This window comes from Oncorhynchus gorbuscha, linkage group LG05, assembly GCF_021184085.1.
Source record: "Oncorhynchus gorbuscha isolate QuinsamMale2020 ecotype Even-year linkage group LG05, OgorEven_v1.0, whole genome shotgun sequence".
Classification (NCBI taxonomy): Eukaryota; Metazoa; Chordata; class Actinopteri; order Salmoniformes; family Salmonidae; genus Oncorhynchus; species Oncorhynchus gorbuscha.
In genome coordinates, this window is record NC_060177.1 from 26308503 (window position 1) to 26327576 (window position 19074).

General features: G+C 44.4%; 1 pseudogene; it reads right to left on the minus strand.

Moving 5' to 3' along the window:
- Nucleotides 1-22: 22 nt before the first annotated feature.
- On the minus strand, nt 23-4800 carry LOC124034857 (annotated as a pseudogene).
- Between the last annotated feature and the right edge of the window lie 14274 nt (nt 4801-19074).

Consider the following 19074-nt stretch of genomic DNA (forward strand, 5'->3'; position numbering starts at 1 on the left):
ACCAGTACTTAGAAGTAATCATCTATGAGGATATAGTGGAGAATCCTCTGTTAGTTGGTGAGGCAGTCATGCCATTCTCCTTGGGGCTGTCGCTGTCTTCCTTCTTAACTTTGATTCCAAGCAAGCTGCAGAGCTTCATCAGCCTCCACTCCACTATCTCCTCCTAAGGGCTGTGGAACAGTGAACAGACAGCTCAGAATGGATAGCCAAGTGACCGCCTCAGTCAAAATGAATTGAGATATTGGTCCCTGTTGATTCTGATATATTGATGTTAAAATGTACATAGTGTAAGATTGATGCACAGTACCTTGTGATGTATTAGCTCTTGAGTGAACGCCACCAGGATGACTGAGATGAACATGTTCAGAACCACAAAGCTCATGAATATAATGAAGGAACCAACGACGAACGTACCAAGCACCGGGTTGTAATCAAGAACCTGGATTGGAAGGAGATGTTACCGAATTTAATCACTAAGCTACCATCATAACTACAGCAATAATCCGGGAGTCTAGTAGAGCTGTCCTACTTTACTAACCTCGTCATAGTTGAAGATGCCCAGTTGCAAGCTGACCATGGTCAGAGCAGAATCCAGGAGAGTCCTATATGAGTACAGCTTCCAGCCATACATCAGATTAGACTGCAGACAGAATGATCACAGTTTACACTCACACTGCAAGTCGAGGGGACACCCATCATACACAAGCATAACATCACATAAGAAGAGAATGAGGATGAAGTTGGACAACTTCTAGGTTAGGTGTTTCAGAAAGACCCTTACAGCGATAGAATAGGCCAGGAACATAATAGTGATGACCACGAGGAAGCCTGATATGTCAGTCCTCTTAATGAAGACAGCCAGTGCGCTCCAGCTCAGGAGGATGATGGCGAGCTCCAGCAGGTTCCACTTTGTCTTGAAGTAAGCCCACTTCTGCTGCTTCATCGGAAGCATTGTATCACTGCCTTTATATTCTAATAAAGAACAGCATAAGAAAGCTGTGTAAAGAAAGGTTTACTTGAATATACATGTAGTAGAAGATAAAGAGGAAATATATGACCTCAAGAGGCCATGACAAAGATGTGGAGCCCACCGGTGGACTGGTATAGTCGGACACTGCAGCTCACTGCGAAACTGGAACGCTCCTGAGAGAATAAGACAGGTGCTGACAATCTGAGTTTTGGATGCCTTTAAATACTTTATGCTGTATCATGGAGTGATATAAAAACTCACCTACAGCTGTGGTCTCCAGCATGAGTGTGACAATGCAGAAGAGGTTGACTTTGGCATTGTACACTGTGAACTCTACAAAGACTGCTCGGGTGAACATATCAAGCCAGGTGTTGTCAAACAGATACTGAAGGGTACTGCAGGGACAGAATACATGTTTGAATAAAATAACATCTTTCTCTACCACAAAGATGGTTTAAACATTAAGCACTGTAAATGTTTATTTACCTGCTAGCATTCTGTGAGTCAGGGCCCAGGTCCACCACAAACACCCCCCCCCCCTGTAGAGAACCACACTGCCCCAGATGGGTTGAGCTCTGAGTCGGGCCTGGGTTTGGTACTGCCAGGGGCTGCGGAGGGTCTTGGAGGTGTTTTCACTCGCAGAGCGGTTCCAGCCTGGCCCATAGGAGCCCATGTCCTCCACCTCCCATGAGTATGGAGCATGGCAGTCAGGTACAGCCATTTGGCTGGAGTTCTTTTTTATTACATTTTTTAATTTTACCTTTATTTATACAGGTTTGTCTCATTGAGGTAACATCTCTTTTCCAAGAAACACCTAGTCAATGCTCCTAATGCCCGTCTTCTGCACCCTCACCTGGCAAAGATGGGCATTCCCAACCAGTTTGGAGTTCCCATCTGTGATGAAACCTATAACACAGCATGCAAAAAATAACCAAAAGATAAAACAATAGCACGCTTTCACCTATACTATAACACAGCATGCAAAAAATAACCAAAAGATAAAACAATAGCACGCTTTCACCTATACTATAACACAGCATGCAAAAAATAACCAAAAGATAAAACAATAGCACGCTTTCACCTATACTATAACACAGCGTGCAAAAAATAACCAAAAGATAAAACGATAGCACGCTTTCACCTATACAATTTCTCTTGAACTTTTCATAAATTAATGTTCTCTATGAAATAAACATAATTTTTTAGAGAATGCTACCTGAGTAGTCTCCAAAGAGGTTACTGAGAAGAGAGATATTTGCACCGGTGAACACATCTCTGTGCTTCATGTCTGAGATCCCTTGGCTGAAGCTCTGCCGAATGTGCTGAGTCAGGAAGTAAGCTGATCACAGAAAACCAGATGTGGCCATCATGGAAATCCTTTGCATTTTTCATGAAGAACAGATTACTGCAGAATATATTGTGTAAGAAGATATAGTTACATGATGGACACTTGTCCTGGGATATATATATTGCCATTACAAGGTGCATCCCTGCTTTACCTCACCTGAATTTCTTCAAATCCATGTCAGAGTCTACAGGGAAAACTTTATCAAGGATGCACTCGCCCATATCTATGGCCAGCCATGAGTTACACAGGAAGTGCCACTTCTGTCCAGTTTCTAGATCTTGCACTGTCCCTTTGTTTATATACCTGCATGAAAACCATTATTGTCAACTACAACCTCAATTTCAAATGTCAGCTTTAATGAACGTCAAATCCATCTGTCCCTCTACCACTGTGAGACATCCTCCCCATCCACTCTCCTACCAGGCAGGGTGCCCCCCTGAGTTGTTGTGCCACAGCCTGATGCTCTGCAGCTCCCCCAAAGAGAAGGGTGTGGTCAACAGGAACATATCCACTGCACCCCTCTCAAACACAGGCTTGTCAGGGTCAGTGAGGTGGTGTGGCTCACTCTCTCCCTGCATGCCCAGCAGAATCACAGTAACCTGCAGCATCAACACAGAGTCAGGGTGACTGAGTGTGGTTTTATCAGAGAATAGAATATGATGTCCTGCAGCAGTGGGAACTGTTGGTACTGACCTGAGAGGAGGTGGAAGCACCATGCCGATGCCCAGTGCTGATATTCAGTATGTAACAGTATTCAGCCAAGGGGTCATTATCTTCAAACAATGTTACCTTCACCTACAAGAAGTAACACTTGAAGATGAAACTCAGCATCAACAGCAAACCAACAGGATGATACACTCTCAAACTGGTAAATCTAAGCACTGGAAATCTGCTGATTGGATCACCAGAGTAGCATGTTCTCAAGATGTCTGTATAGTCTGGACAAAAAGTGTCTAGAAAATGGCAACAGCGATTGTTCAAGGCAGATCTTGGCTATGTCCTGGATGCCCTTCCTGCGTGCCCACACAACCATCAAGAGATAAGCAATGAAGATGGCACCGACAAAGCACCCCACCACAGGGTTGTCTGAGAAGGTGGCAAAGAGCTCAGTGGTATGGGACACATCCACAAGGTTGGGCATGACGAAGAAAGGTCAAATGGTTACATAAGCACCGAGTGACATGGCTTGGTTAAAGGACCAATCTAAGGACACCAGTCAGTTTATGCATTTGACTTTGACAGTGCCTGGTTGCAGTGATGTGCCAATATTTATATTATAAGGTGTTGTGTTGTGTAGTAATTGTTTAACTCACCCTGCAGCCATCTTCACTCCAGGTGGATAAGGTTTCATTCCAATACTTGCACTGAGCAGCAATGGAGGTGACAGTCACAGTGGCATTGACGGATTTAACGCCTGCTTCCACAATGGGCCTCACAACAAGGTAATGCACCCCAACTTTTCCTGTCAAATAATTGGGACCCAGGACCCAGGTGTATCTCTCTGTACCCAAAATAAACACAACACAAGCACATGTATCTTCCTAAACACTCAGTGTTTGTTCATTATGCTTCACAATAGTTCTATGTCTCTGCCATTTACAAAAAGTAAGTTCAGGAGGTTGATCACCTTGTGAATTGCCTTGGTGAGGAATCCGCATCTTGGCTATATATTGCTTGTCCTTTGGGTAGTCTTTATACAAATGGTATGTCCTCTGAGGGCTCCATCTTTAGCACCAGTGTTATGTCTGTGGTGAAGGGACGTCAATCATCAGTGTGCTGTAGTTTCCCAGGTCAAGGATTGTGCTGTTCACCTGCCTGCCTTCAAGTCTCGACAAGAGGAGCTGAGAATCATAGAAGATGTTGTAATATATACAATTGTAATCATAATTCTGTCTACTTGATCATATAGTCTTTAACGTATAAGTCTTGGACATTATCTGAGAAGATATACCGTAATTCTTTGACATCAAGGGCTCTCAAGAGAAAAGCTCCACTAAAATCTGTACACATTTGCAGCGTTCTGACCTCAGTCTCCCCAGACAGGTTCTCCACAGGGATGACTGATCCATCCTGTCTGGTGAGAGACACAGACCCCATGGCACCACTGATGATACCCCCCTCCAAGAATAAGGGTTCTTCTCAAAACTCAGCATCTGTAAAAATAAAGAAATGATGAGGCAAGAGAGTGAGGGTTAAAACGTCTACAAAAGACTGATAGACAATTACTATATGAACAATTAACCAAATGAAAACCCCCCCAATGCTTGACAGAAAAGAAAAAGACACTTTCACTGCCGTATTCACTTGCGTGATAAATCCCTCACTAACCTCCACACATTCATTCGCAGACATTCACACTTTGTCTCACATCCACTGGTTCATCTGGAGAAAGGACATCAGCACCCAGGGCAGGGAAGGAAAAGCTGGCAGAGGAGCTATCTGGGATGTTTATAGACTGCATCTGAATGCTATTTGGAGACATCCTAAGAGCAGAGAGTGCATAATATACTTTAACTCAATATTGAGGCAACTTAACAGTAGCATTTTGTTTTTGAGATATTGTATTTTAAATACAAATGACATATCTCAAATTACATTTATGTGACAGGCCTTTTTTTATTGTAATGTTTCCACTCCAATGCTCTGTCTCTTACACATTTATCTCAGGGCTCTTGGTAATGGCAGGCTCCTGACCAACCTTTTATCCATTTAACAGTGCACTCTGCATATTGTCCATGTCATGTTTTGTCATTTATTATCTTGTCTTGTCCCTGTGCTTCCCATTCTATTCGTTTCCCTCTGCTGGTCTTATTAGGTTCTTTCCCTCTTTCTATCCCTCTCTCTCCCCCCTCCCTCTCTCACTCTCTCGCTCTCTCTTCTCTCTATCGTTCCGTTCCTGCTCCCAGCTGTTCCTATTCCCCTAATCATCATTTAGTCTTCCCACACCTGTTCCCGATCCTTTTCCCTGATTAGAGTCCCTATTTCACTCCTTGTTTCCCGTACCTGCCCTGTCGGATCCTCATTTATAATTCACCGTGCTGTGTCAATGTTTTGCCCTGTCGTGTCGTGTTTCCCTCAGATGCTGCGTGGTGAGCAGGTGTCTGAGTCTGCTAGGTTCAAGTGCCTTCCCGAGGCAACCTGCAGTTCTCGATCAAGTCTCCAGTCTGTTCTTGTCTTTACGTGTAGTATTATGCTTTTTGTTTTGTAAAGTTTATTCTGGATTAAATACTCTGTTTTCGCCAAGTCGCTTTTGGGTCCTCATTCACCTGCATGACAGAAGGATCCGACCGAGGAATGGACCCAGCGACTACAGACGCTCAATAACACTGCCGTCGAGATCCAAGGAGCCATGCTCGGCAGACACGAGCAGGAATTGTCTGCTGCTCGCCATGCCGTGGAGAACCTGGCCGCTCAGGTTTCCGACCTCTCTGGACAGTTCCAGAGTCTTCGTCTCGTGCCACCTGTTACTTCCTGGCCTCCTGAGCCTCCAGAACCTAGGGTTAATAACCCACCTTGCTACTCCGGGCAGCCCACTGAGTGCCGCTCCTTTCTCACCCAGTGTGAGATTGTGTTCTCTCTCCAACCCAACACATACTCTAGAGAGAGAGCTCGGGTTGCTTACGTCATTTCACTCCTTACTGGCCGGGCCCGAGAGTGGGGCACAGCTATCTGGGAGGCGGGGCTGATTGTTCTAACAATTACCAGAACTTTAAAGAGGAGATGATTCGGGTTTTTGACCGTTCAGTTTTTGGTGGGGAGGCTTCTAGGGTCCTGGCTTCCCTATGCCAAGGTGATCGATCCATAACGGATTACTCTATAGAGTTTCGTACTCTTGCTGCCTCTAGTGACTGGAACGAGCCGGCGCTGCTCGCTCGTTTTCTGGAGGGACTCCACACAGTGGTCAAAGATGAGATTCTCTCTCGGGAGGTTCCTTCCTGTGTGGACTCTTTGATTGCTCTCGCCATCCGCATAGAACGACGGGTAGATCTTCGTCACCAGGCTCGTGGAAGAGAGCTGCATCAACGGTGTTTCCCTGCTCCGCATCGCAACCATCTCCCTCCTCTGGCTCTGAGACTGAGCCCATGCAGCTGGGAGGGATTCGCATCTCGACTAAGGAGAGGGAACGGAGGATCACCAACCGCCTGTGCCTCTATTGCCATTTGATGGACATTTTGTTAATTCATGTCCAGTAAGAGGCCAGAGCCCATCAGTAAATCGGAGGGCTACTGGTGAGCGCTACTACTCAGGTCTCTTCATCTAGATCTTGTACTACTATGTCGGTCCATCTACGCTGGACCGGTTCCACCACATGCAGTGCCTTGATTGACTCTGGGGCTGAGGGTTGTTTCATGGACGAAGCATGGGTTGGAAACATAACATTCCTTTCAGACAGTTAGACAAGCCTACGCCCATGTTTGCCTTAGATGGTAGTCATCTTCCCAGTATCAAATTTGAGACACTACCTTTAACTCTCACAGTATCTGGTAACCACAGTGAGACTATTTCTTTTTTGATTTTTCATTCACCTTTCACACCTGTTGTTTTGGGTCATCCCTGGCTAGTATGTCATAATCCTTCTATTAATTGGTCTTGTAATTCTATCCTATCCTGGAACGTATCTTGTCATGTGAAGTGCTTAATGTCTGCCATCCCTCCCATTTCTTCTGTCCCCAGTTTTGAAACAATGTTGCTTCTCAGGAGGAACCTGGCGATTTGACAGGAGTGCCGGAGGAATATCATGATCTGCGCACGGTCTTCAGTCGGTCCCGTTAGCCAACTCCCTTCCTCCTCACCGGTCGTATGATTGTAGTATTGATCTCCTTCCGGGGACCACTCCTCCTCGGGGTAGACTATACTCTGTCGGCTCCCGAACGTAAGGCTCTCGAGGATTATTTATCTGTGTCTCTTGACGCCGGTACCATAGTGCCTTCTTCCTCTCCGGCCGGGGCGGGGTTCTTTTTGTTAAGAAGAAGGACGGTACTCTGCGCCCCTGCGTGGATTATCGAGGGCTGAATGACATAACGGTTAAGAATCGTTATCCGCTTCCCCTTATGTCATCAGCCTTCGAGATTCTGCAGGGAGCCAGGTGCTTTACTATGTTGTTGGACCTTCGTAACGCTTACCATCTCGTGATGATCAGAGAGGGGGACGAGTGGAAAAACGTTTAACACTTGTTAGGGCATTTTGAGCACCGGGTTCTGCCGTTTGGTCTCGCCAATGCGCCAGCTGTTTTTCAGGCATTAGTTAATGATGTTCTGAGAGACATGCTGAACATCTTTGTTTTTGTCTATCTTGACGATATCCTGATTTTTTCACCGTCAAGATTCATGTTCAGCACGTTCGATGTTCTACAGCGCCTTTAGAGAATTGTCTCTACGTAAAGGCTGAGAAGTGTTCTTTTCATGTCTCCTCCGTTACTTTTCTCGGTTCCGTTATTTCCGCTGAAGGCATTCAGATGGATTCCGCTTCCAAGCTGTCAGTGATTGGCCCGTTCCAATCACGTGTCGAGTTGCAGCGCTTTTAGGTTTCAGCTAATTTCTATCGGCGTTTCATTAAATATGTAATTTAAATCAAGTTGCTGCCCCTCTCACAGCTCTTACTTCTGTCAAGACGTGTTTTAAGTGGTCCGGTTCCGCCCAGGGAGCTTTTGATCTTCTAAAAGAACGTTTTGTTTGTCCGCTCTATCCTCGTTACTCCTGACGTCACTAGACAATTCATTGTCGAGGTTGACGCTTCAGAGGTAGGCGTGGGAGCCATTCTATCCCAGCGCTTCCAGTCTGACGATAAGGTTCATCCTTGCGCTTATTTTTCTCATCGCCTGTTCGCCATCTGAAACGCAACTAAATGATGTGGGTAACCGTGAACTGCTCGCCATCCGCTTGTGCCCTCGAATGGCGAAGTGGTTGGAGGGCAACCGTTCCTTTTGTCGTTTGGACAGACCATAAGAACCTTGAGTACATCCGTTCTGCCAAACGACTTAATGCCCGTAAAGCAGTTTGTGATTTCTTACCAGATCCGGGAGCAAGAACACCAAGCCTGGTGCCTTATCCCGTCTGTTTAGTTCTTCTGTGGCTTCTACTGATCCCGAGGGGATTCTTCCTTATGGGCGTGTTGTCGGGTTGACAGTCTGGGGAATTGAAAGACAGGTTAAGGGCACTCACGCACACTGCGGAAGACAGGCGCTTGTCCTAGTAACCTCCTTTTTTGTTCCTGTTTCCACTGTCTGGCTGTTCTTCAGTGGGCTCACTCTGCCAAGTTAGCTGGTCATCCCGGTGTTCGAGGCACTCTTGCGTCTATTCGCCAGCGATTTTGGTGGCCGAATCAGGAGCGTGACACGCGCCGTTTCGTTAGCTGAGTTGTTCGGACTGCGCGCAGACTAAGAAACTCTCCTCCTGCCGGTCGTTTCAGACCGCTCCCCATTCCTTCTCGACCATGGTCTCACATCGCCCTAGACTTCATTACCGGTCTGCCTTTGTCTGCGGGGAAGACTGTGATTCTTACGGTTGTCGATAGGTTCTCTAAGGCGGCACATTTCATTCCCTCGCTAAACTTCCTTCCGCTAAGGAGACGGCACAAATCATTATCGAGAATGTGTTCAGAATTCATGGCCTCCCGTTAGACGCCGTTTCAGACAGAGGCCCGCAATTCACGTCACAGTTTTGGAGGGAGTTCTGTCGTTTGATTGGTGCGTCCGTCAGTCTCTCTTCCGGGTTTCATCCCCAGTCTAACGGTCAAGCAGAGAGGGCCAATCAGACGATTGGTTCGCATACTACGCAGCCTTTCTTTCAGAAACCCTGCGTCTTGGGCAGAACAGCTCCCCTGGGCAGAATACGCTCACAACTCGCTTCCTTCGTCTGCTACCGGGTTATCTCCGTTTCAGAGTAGTCTGGGTTACCAGCCTCCTCTATTCTCTTCCCAGCTTGCCGAGTCCAGCGTTCCTCCGCTCAAGCGTTTGTCCAACGTTGTGAGCGCACCTGGAGGAGGGTGAGGTCTGCACTTTGCCGCTACAGGGCACAGACTGTGAGAGCCGCCAATAAACGCAGGATTAAGAGTCCTAGGTATTGTTGCGGCCAGAGAGTGTGGCTTTCCACTCGCAACCTTCCTCTTACGACAGCTTCTCGTAAGTTGACTCCGCGGTTCATTGGTCCGTTCCGTGTCTCCCAGGTCGTCAATCCTGTCGCTGTGCGACTGCTTCTTCCGCGACATCTTCGTCGCGTCCATCCTGTCTTCCATGTCTCCTGTGTTAAGCCCTTTCTTCGCACCCCGTTCGTCTTCCCTCCCCCTCCCGTCCTTGTCGAGAGCGCACCTATTTACAAGGTACATAAGATCATGGACATGCGTTCTCGGGACGGGGTCACCAATACTTAGTGGATTGGGAGGGTTACGGTCCTGAGGAGAGGAGTTGGGTTCCGTCTCGGGACGTGCTGGACCGTTCACTCATTGATGATTTCCTCCGTTGCCGCCAGGATTCCTAACCTCGAGTGCGCCAGGAGGCGCCCGGTGAGTGGGGGGTACTGTCATGTTTTGTCATTTATTATCTTGTCTTGTCCCTGTGCTTCCCATTCTATTCGTTTCCCTCTGCTGGTCTTATTAGGTTCTTTCCCTCTTTCTATCCCTCTCTCTCCCCTCCCTCTCTCTCTCACTCTCTCGCTTCTCTTCTCTCTATCGTTCCGTTCCTGCTCCCAGCTGTTCCTATTCCCTAATCATCATTTAGTCTTCCCACACCTGTTCCCGATCCTTTTCCCTGATTAGAGTCCCTATTTCACTCCTTGTTTCCCGTACCTGCCCTGTCGGATCCTCATTTATAATTCACCGTGCTGTGTCAATGTTTTGCCCTGTCGTGTCGTGTTTCCCCCAGATGCTGCGTGGTGAGCAGGTGTCTGAGTCTGCTAGGTTCAAGTGCCTTCCCGAGGCAACCTGCAGTTCTCGATCAAGTCTCCAGTCTGTTCTTGTCTTTACGTGTAGTATTATGCTTTTTGTTTTGTAAAGTTTATTCTGGATTAAATACTCTGTTTTCGCCAAGTCGCTTTTGGGTCCTCATTCACCTGCATGACAGTCCATGCTGTTAATGAGAATCTTTGAGACCTTTCTCCGTGAAAGACAAACAAAATGCAGTCGTCCTGAAAAGTAACCATAGTTCATTACTGTCATTAGGGAACTCAGTGAAGCTATATACTGTATATCACCTGTGTGCTTGCATTTGAAGAGAATCCCAGGATATTGCTGGCTGCTTCTACAATTGGTGTAGCTGCCTGCACCATCTCTTCTCCAACATGCTCACTGACGTTCATGGAGAGGAGGGAAGAGTGGAGGTCTGCCACCAGGGGGCTAGCTTCTAGCTGGAAAAGATCCACAGCCCAACATCGACCATTGGGAACTAAATCTCCGCTCTCTTTCAGTAATACATGTTTGGGAAAGATTATGTTTCCTTGCTCCCATATCCAAGTGTACCTGAGCAGCGGAATTGACCTCTTCCCCCCGCTTGGTGATCCCTGCCACTGCTCTGGCTGTAACTTACGCTTCCTGGGGAATGTTGTTGGGGACATTCTTCAGCACTGCAGTTATGGTGCTCAGCATCTGTTATCGCAGCTGCAACATCAATCAGAATCCCTCACAAACATCCATCTAAAGACACACTTCCTTTTGTCTTGAACTTCATACTAATTTATCTTAACTTTTACTTTAGTGTAATGTCTTATTTTCACCAATACACAGAGTCCCTAGACCAGGGATGGGCAACTTTGATGAGGTGGGGGGCACAAAAAATGTTACTCATCATGCCCTCACCCATAGCCACACATGCAGTCAACTGATTTTTGCATTCAATCCATTTATGCAGTTGAACTACTTATGGCTCTTAACTAAATGCATTACACCAGTAGCGAGGGCCGGCCCTAGTCTTTTGGGGGCCTTAAGCGAGACTTGGCCTTGCACCTGGTGGTACAATTGTTTTTACTGGTCCTAGTCTTGACTGGTCCCTGACTTAACAGCCAGTTGCCCTAAGTGACCGCTTATGTCACTTATGCCTGGATCCAACCATGATAAGTAGTTTATAAACTGCTCATTATTAGTCTTTAAAGGCTATACAGAAAATATAATAATTGGGGCTTTGTTTTTGGAAATTGATCCACGGAACTACAAAAGCGGGTCTCGGGTTGCCCATCCCTGGTGTAGACATTCCTAGCATCAAAGTCCATGCTCCCTATGACCTTAGCATATTACCCCGTTCTCACCTCCTCCCTGGCACCTTTCTGATCCTCACTGCCCTTATTCAGAATGCCGGACACAGACTTGAACATCTGTCCCAGGGTCTCCCCAGTGAGCAACCCCTGCTGTTGTAGCTGAGCGACAGTGTTCTCAACCACAGACTGCAGATTCTCCACTGAGGAACTGGAGTTGGATGGCCACACCTTGGTGGACAACAATCAAATGAGAGCTCCAGATACTCCATTATAAATGTGAGCTCTATGGAGCAGAAAGGCAGGACAGATTCCATGCATTAAATCATGAAGTAAATGATAGGATTTTTACTTGATGACAAACCTCAGTGGTGATTGTGGCATTTGTTTTTCTATGCCCATTTATTAGAGTAACCACCACAGACAGACTGTAGTTGTAACTGTTGTTCCCGAGAGGTAGGAAGATTGACTTGACTTCATTCCCATAAATGCAGCGCAAATGTTTATCTGAAATTTAAATCAATATTATATCAAGTATTTTCATACAATGGATGAAGCTTCATCTGAATAAAGGGCACTGAATTTTTGATTTACGGTCCTACTATTCAACATCTTTGATAGTGGAAAGTGTCTTGAAATAGACTACATTGTGGACAGATTTCAGACAACTCCCCTTTGTCAGTTTTGAAACAATGTTGGCATTTGCCTGTGGAGCAGGAGGTTGTTGCACTGGTGATATTGAAAGCATTTAGAACTGTGCCTGACTGAGGGGAAATTACACAGGAAGGGAGGCTGGTGATGGTAGTTGGGGATGTGATTTCAGGTACAGTTACAAATACAGTAGTAGTTGCCGATATGGTGGTAGCAGCCGGTAGGGTAGTATCTACCAGTGGGGTGGTAGGAACTGGTATGGTAGTAGCAGCTGGACGAGTAGTAACAGCCGGTAGGATGGTGGTAGCAGCCGGTAAGGTAGTAGCAGGCGGTATGTTAGTGGCAACAGGTGCAGGTTTTGCAACGCCTGGTATCTGAATGGTGTACTTGACAGCGCCAAATGTCGTCTTACCTACAAAAAGAGTTGAACAGGTTACATTAATATAAATGAATTAATTCTGTAAATGTTGGTCTGGATGTACAGTATTTACTCTAAATATTGATGATCAAGTGATACACTACCTAAACTATAACACATTGGCCCACATTACAATGGCTAATTTGACATTCTGATGTCAGGTTCAACATAAGTGATGCTCATCCTACTATTATCTGTTACTAAAGTACATATAACAACACATTCTCTAAAATCATTGAATACCTACCATACGCTATCACATTGAGATTCAGAGATCTGGACTGTGCATTTTTCAGATTGTCACTTGTCACCATGTATTCATTGCCACCATCTATTGTGTGTAGCAGTGGTCTTTGCTTTTATTGTTGCAGTGTTTGAGGTCTCCCGAGAAGAAATTAGCTCAAAATTAAATATGTAATAATAAAATAAATAAATAAATATGCTTTCATTGACACTGTCGTTGTACAGAATGACTACAGCTTTTATACAATCGAACTTCACATGCATAGATTTCGGTTACTTATTATGCTCATGTGACAAATTACAAATGAATGTGTGTTTGTGTGTATGTGTGTTCAAACACCTGAGTGTTTGTGTGCATGCCAGTGGGTTTGGTTAATAGCAGAAGACAGTTCCGTCTGGACTAATAAAGTATATCTAATCTTAAATTAGACAACAGAAGTTCTATCTATTCATGCACTGAAACCACTATTCATAAATAATAGAGGAGTCTCAGACTTACTGTCAAAGGTCTTGTGTCCTCAACCTGCCAAACTATTGTTGGGCAACTCGTTGTGGTGGCACACTCCAATTTTAGCCATACACCGTTGTTTATGTTCACTGGGTTACAATTAGAACAACTAGAAAAATAAAGGTCAGCTTTTATCATACAACAGATCTTCTGGGGACATAGATTACTGTAACTTAGAATTTGATTCAAATCAGCCAATTAGCTTCTTCGTTTGATAATGCAAACCTCTCCTAACAAACAAAATGTCACTCGGGACTATATATCTGTCTATTGAGCTATTCCCTCCCTCGTTTTACCTTATGGTAACATCGGTGAATTCTGGCAGAGTGACAGTGATGCATTTCTCTGCTTTAGCCACGAGCCCCGGTCCCATGTTTCTTCTGCACAGTAAAACTGTATATATAAAAAATAAATGGGTCTGGAAGACAGGCTGCTGTAATCACATGAGTCTCCTGGTTTGTTTTGTCTCTGCATTTACATTGTTCATCTGTTGGAGTAAATGGGGAACATGGTTTGAGTATAACATCTGTGCTGAAAGTACATTAAAGGTACTACACAATCGATACTGTCACCCGGAAACCAGAGAAATATCGTCATTGTTAGTTAGTGAGTTTAGAAGAACAATTCTATTCATAGAAAGATTGTGCCTGAACTGAAAACTAAAATCTACGGATTTCAGATTTATAACAGGCACAAGCCTTGAAGATAAGACTTGAACAAGTGAGCCATGTAAATAGTCTTGACGAAATTATTCGGCCCCCTTGAACTTTGTGACCTTTTGCCACATTTCAGGCTTCAGACATAAAGATATACAACTTTTTTAACAAAAAAAAACTGAAAAATTGGGCGTGCAAAATTATTCAGCCCCTTTACTTTCAGTGCAGCAAACTCTCTCCAGAAGTTCAGTGAGGATCTCTGAATGATCCAATGTTGACCTAAATGACTAATGATGATAAATACAATCCACCTGTGTGTAATCAAGTCTCCGTATAAATGCACCTTTCACTGTGATAGTCTCAGAGGTCCGTTAAAAGCGCAGAGAGCATCATGAAGAACAAGGAACACACCAGGCAGGTCCGAGACACTGTTGTGAAGAAGTTTAAAGCCGGATTTGGATACAAAAAGATTTCCCAAGCTTTAAACATCCCAAGGAGCACTGTGCAAGCGATAATATTGAAATGGAAGGAGTATCAGACCACTGCAAATCTACCAAGACCTGGCCGTCCCTCTAAACTTTCAGCTCATACAAGGAGAAGACTGATCAGAGATGCAGCCAAGAGGCCCATGATCACTCTGGATGAACTGCAGAGATCTACAGCTGAGGTGGGAGACTCTGTCCATAGGACAACAGTCAGTCGTATATTGCACAAATCTGGCCTTTATGGAAGAGTGGCAAGAAGAAAGACATTTCTTAAAGATATCCATAAAAAGTGTCGTTTAAAGTTTGCCACAAGCCACCTGGGAGACACACCAAACATGTGGAAGAAGGTGCTCTGGTCAGATGAAACCAAAATTGAACTTTTTGGCATCAATGCAAAACGTTATGTTTGGCGTAAAAGCAACACCCTGAACACACCATCCCCACTGTCAAACATGGTGGTGGTGGCAGCATCATGGTTTGGGCCTGCTTTTCTTCAGCAGGGACAGGGAAGATGGTTAAAATTGATGGGAAGATGGATGGAGCCAAATAAAATTGATGGGAAGATGGATGGAGCCAAAACATAAAGCAGGACCATTCTGGAAGAAAAAGTCCTGATGGAGTCTGCAAAATGACCTGAGACTGGGATGGAGATTTGGCTTCCAACAAGACAATGATCCAAAACATAAAGCAAAATCTACAATGGAATGGTTCAAAAATAAACATATCCAGGTGTTAGTTTTAATGGCCAGAAATGTTAAAGTTCAGACCTGAATCCAATCATTTTAAAACAAGACAATGATTATCTAGTCTCTCAGAAAGAACTGAAATCTGCTGTTCTACAAATGAATTTAAAATGTTGATTAGCTCTCCATCAATGGATGCATCTACCTCACTGAGCAGCCAAGCGTATAAATAGCTGTTGGGGCCTGGGTTGTCTTGTTGTGTTCTGTTTTCTATGTTGTGTTTTGCGTTTGGCCTGGTATGGTTCTCAATCAGAGGCAGGTGTCGTTAGTTGTCTCTGATTGAGAATAATACCTAGGTAGCCTTTTCCCACTTGTGTTTGGTGGGTGTGTATTTTCTGTGTCTGTGTGTTCCACACGGAACTGTTTCGGTTGGTTATTTCACGTGTCGTTTATTGTTTTGTTTCAGTGTTTGATTGTTTTAATAAAGAGCATGAACACGTACCACGCTGCGCATTGGTCCTCCGATCCTTACATCCTTACTACTCCTCCTCATCAGAGAAAGACAGCAGTTACAATTGTTATCTATAATTTACAGGTGCTATGCTTAAGTTTGTCAGTAGAGGAGATGCTAGATCATCAACCAGTACAAGCACAGACTCAGTTGATCCACATCCAGTCTCAGCCAGTACTAACACAGACCCAGTACAGCCGTCTTCAGCAAATACTAACACAGACCCAGTACAGTCAGCTTCAGCAAATACTAACAAAGACCCAGTACAGCCGTCTTCAGCAAATAATAACACAGACCCAGTACAGTCGGCTTCAGCAAATACTAACACAGACCCAGTACAGCCGTCTTCAGCAAATACTAACACAGACCCAGTACAGTCGGCTTCAGCAAATACTAACACAGACACAGGTGAAGTACTGTACAGGCAGCCTCAGCCAGTACTAGCACAACCAGAGGTGTATAGCCAGCATTATTTAAGCAGCTCAGACCCTAATAGAACAGTTGTTGCTTCACCAAATGACCCAGCAGATTGTCCCCCCGTCTTAACAGATTTTATGAGAACTGAGTTATTGCGCAGAGGTCAATTCAAACCAGGACTGGATTTTTCTTACCTTAAAGACAAGTCTAGAAGAGGTTTCCATTCAGGCTTATTACAGAGACAGCTGTCAAGTGGGGTAAAGTTTACCAGGAGCTGGCTAAATGGAGAAAAGATTACCAGGAGCTGGCTTTCATCAATCAAAAACAACACTGTGCATTGTTTTTGCTGTAAGATCTTTTCTACAAAAGACTACAAAACAATAAAGGAAGGTGTGAATGACTGGTCAAATATCAACACCATTCTGAAACACCATGAGGGTAGTCCTGAACACACAGAAAATATGATTAAGTGGAGATAACTTGATCTGCTCCTAAGTCTGACTCTTGACCAGATACAAATGACAATTTTGGAGGCTGAAAGAAAGAGATGGTGGGATGTTCTTACATGTTTAATAAGTATCATCACCCAGTCTCCGGCTGAAAGAAACCTAGCATTCAGGGGTTCATCAGACAAACTCTTCCAACCAGATAATGGACTGGCAAAATTTGAACCCGTTATGGAAAATAATCTCAGCAAAATTAAAGATGGAGAGACACATGCTCATTACCTTGGGAAGCGCACACAGAATGAGCTGATACAGTTTGTGAGTGACAAGATTCTGGAAGCAATAGTGACTCAAGTAAGAGACTCAAAGTACTTCTCCATTATCTTGGACTGTACACCTGACATTAGTCACCAGGAGTAAATGTCCATTAATCTGAGAAGCGTGGCTTTAAAGGGAAAGCCAGAGATCAAGGAGCACTTCCTCGGCTTTGTGAATGTTGAGGTTACAACAGGCTTGCATCTGTCCACTGAACGAGCTGAAGATTCCATTTGAAGATTGAAGAGGACAAGCTTATGAAAATGGGGCAATGAAGCGCAAGCACCAAGGAGTACAAGCCACACTCCCAGAGCCGTGTTCATCCCATGTGGAGCACCTACTCTAAACCTTGTCATTGCAGATGCTGCCAAATCTTCAAAATATGCAGTTGGTTTTTTTGGGCATGTGCAAAAGCTCTTCACCTTCTTTTCAGCTGGCACACAAAGATGGAGTGTTTTAAAGAAACACGTGAACATAACTGTGAAGTCATGGAGTGACACAAAATGGGTGAGTAGGCTCCAGGTATCAGGCTTCTGAGGTTCGGGAGGCATTACTGGAAGCCAGACAGACCATCAACGATCCTGTGGCCAAAATGGAGGCACAAGCACATGCAGAGGAAGTTGGGTCCTACCACTTCGTGATTTGCTGTGTCGTATGGTGCGAGATACTGACAATGACAAACAAGGTGAACAAGCTCCTCCAATCCTCCTCAATGCAGTTGGATATCGCAGTGAATTTAATCTCAAATGCAAAGGCCTTCCTCACTACATACCGGGAAACTGGATTCTCTGAGGCCCAGACAACAGCCAAAAGCATTTGTGAAGAAATTAATGTGGAGGCTTTTCTGAAAGAGAAGAGACTGAGAAACAGCAAGAGGCATTTCAGTTATGAGGCTCTGATAGAGGAATTCTAAATTCCTGTATGTTTTATAGCCAAAACCAATTCGCACTCATTTCTAGTTCATTAATGAGTTGTAAGTTCATTAATTATGCATGAAGTAGATTGAGACCAGTCTTAAAAGCCAGGTAAGAGCGTTTAATTCCAGAGAGTACTAACTACATACACAGATTTCCACAGGTTATAAACTGAAAATGACATCATCAGTTTCCCACGATAGCCACGTTTTTTTAGGTCCGGAGATGCTTTCTACTCCCCTCATAAACCAGACATTCCAATCTGTCTAAAAGATTTACTTTTCTCCCACTAATGGAACATAACCCAAACATTCTTATCTTGTCTGAAAAGCTATATCATCTCTCCCCCTTAACCTGTTAAGCCTACCCCTGTTTACTGCCCCTTCTGGAGGAATTGGGTACCCATATAAAACAGGATACATTTTTGTCAAAAGTTGCTAATATATGCATATAAAAAATATTATCGAATAGAAAACACTCTAAAGCTTCTAAAACCGTTTAAATTTTGTCTCTATGTAAAGCAGTAGTCTCAGGGCATGCATTCTCCAAAAGTCCCTCTTGTCATGGAAAAAGTTGGCCCAACTTTGACCTCATCGTATACACCTTCCCAAACAACTACCGCTCTGGGAACAGTCTGTACGTGTTCAGCGCGAAGCCTGCTTTCAATGGGGCTTCTCATTTTGAGAATCGCGTGCTCATGAGACGTTGAGCGTGCCGAAAGGTCTCGGTCACGCGAAAAAAAAGTGTACGATTATGCGCGCTCTGCTCCGGTGAAGTCTTTTCTTCAGGATTGATTAAAAGACGTGTGTGTTTCGCTTTGTCCTCACAATTGCTGTACACCTTTATAACATGTTAAAGCTTAATTATGAACATAGTTTGACAAGTTTACTCGACATATAATATATATTTTCAATGTTTTGGTGCGCATCCACTTGAATTTTGCCTACATTTCGACCGAAATGTGGCTATTTTGAGAACCGAAAGACGCAGACTTGAAAACTAAACGCTGTTTTGGTAAGTATAATCCCTTCCAGGTCTTTTGATGGAAGAAGAGCAAAGGTAAGGGAATATTTATGTGTTAATTTTGGGTTTCTGTCGACTCCAAGATAGAGGAGGCATAATGATACATTTGGAGCCCCGACTCCTAGTATAGCCTAATGAACGAAACCTGTAACGTTAAAAATAAATGTAACACAGCGATTGCATTTAGAAGAAGTGTATCTTCCTATACATATGTAAAACATGCATATTTAGTCAAAGTTTATGATGTGTATTCCTTGTTAGCTGACGTTATCTGCCGGATCTATTTCATTTCTCCTGACATTTTAGT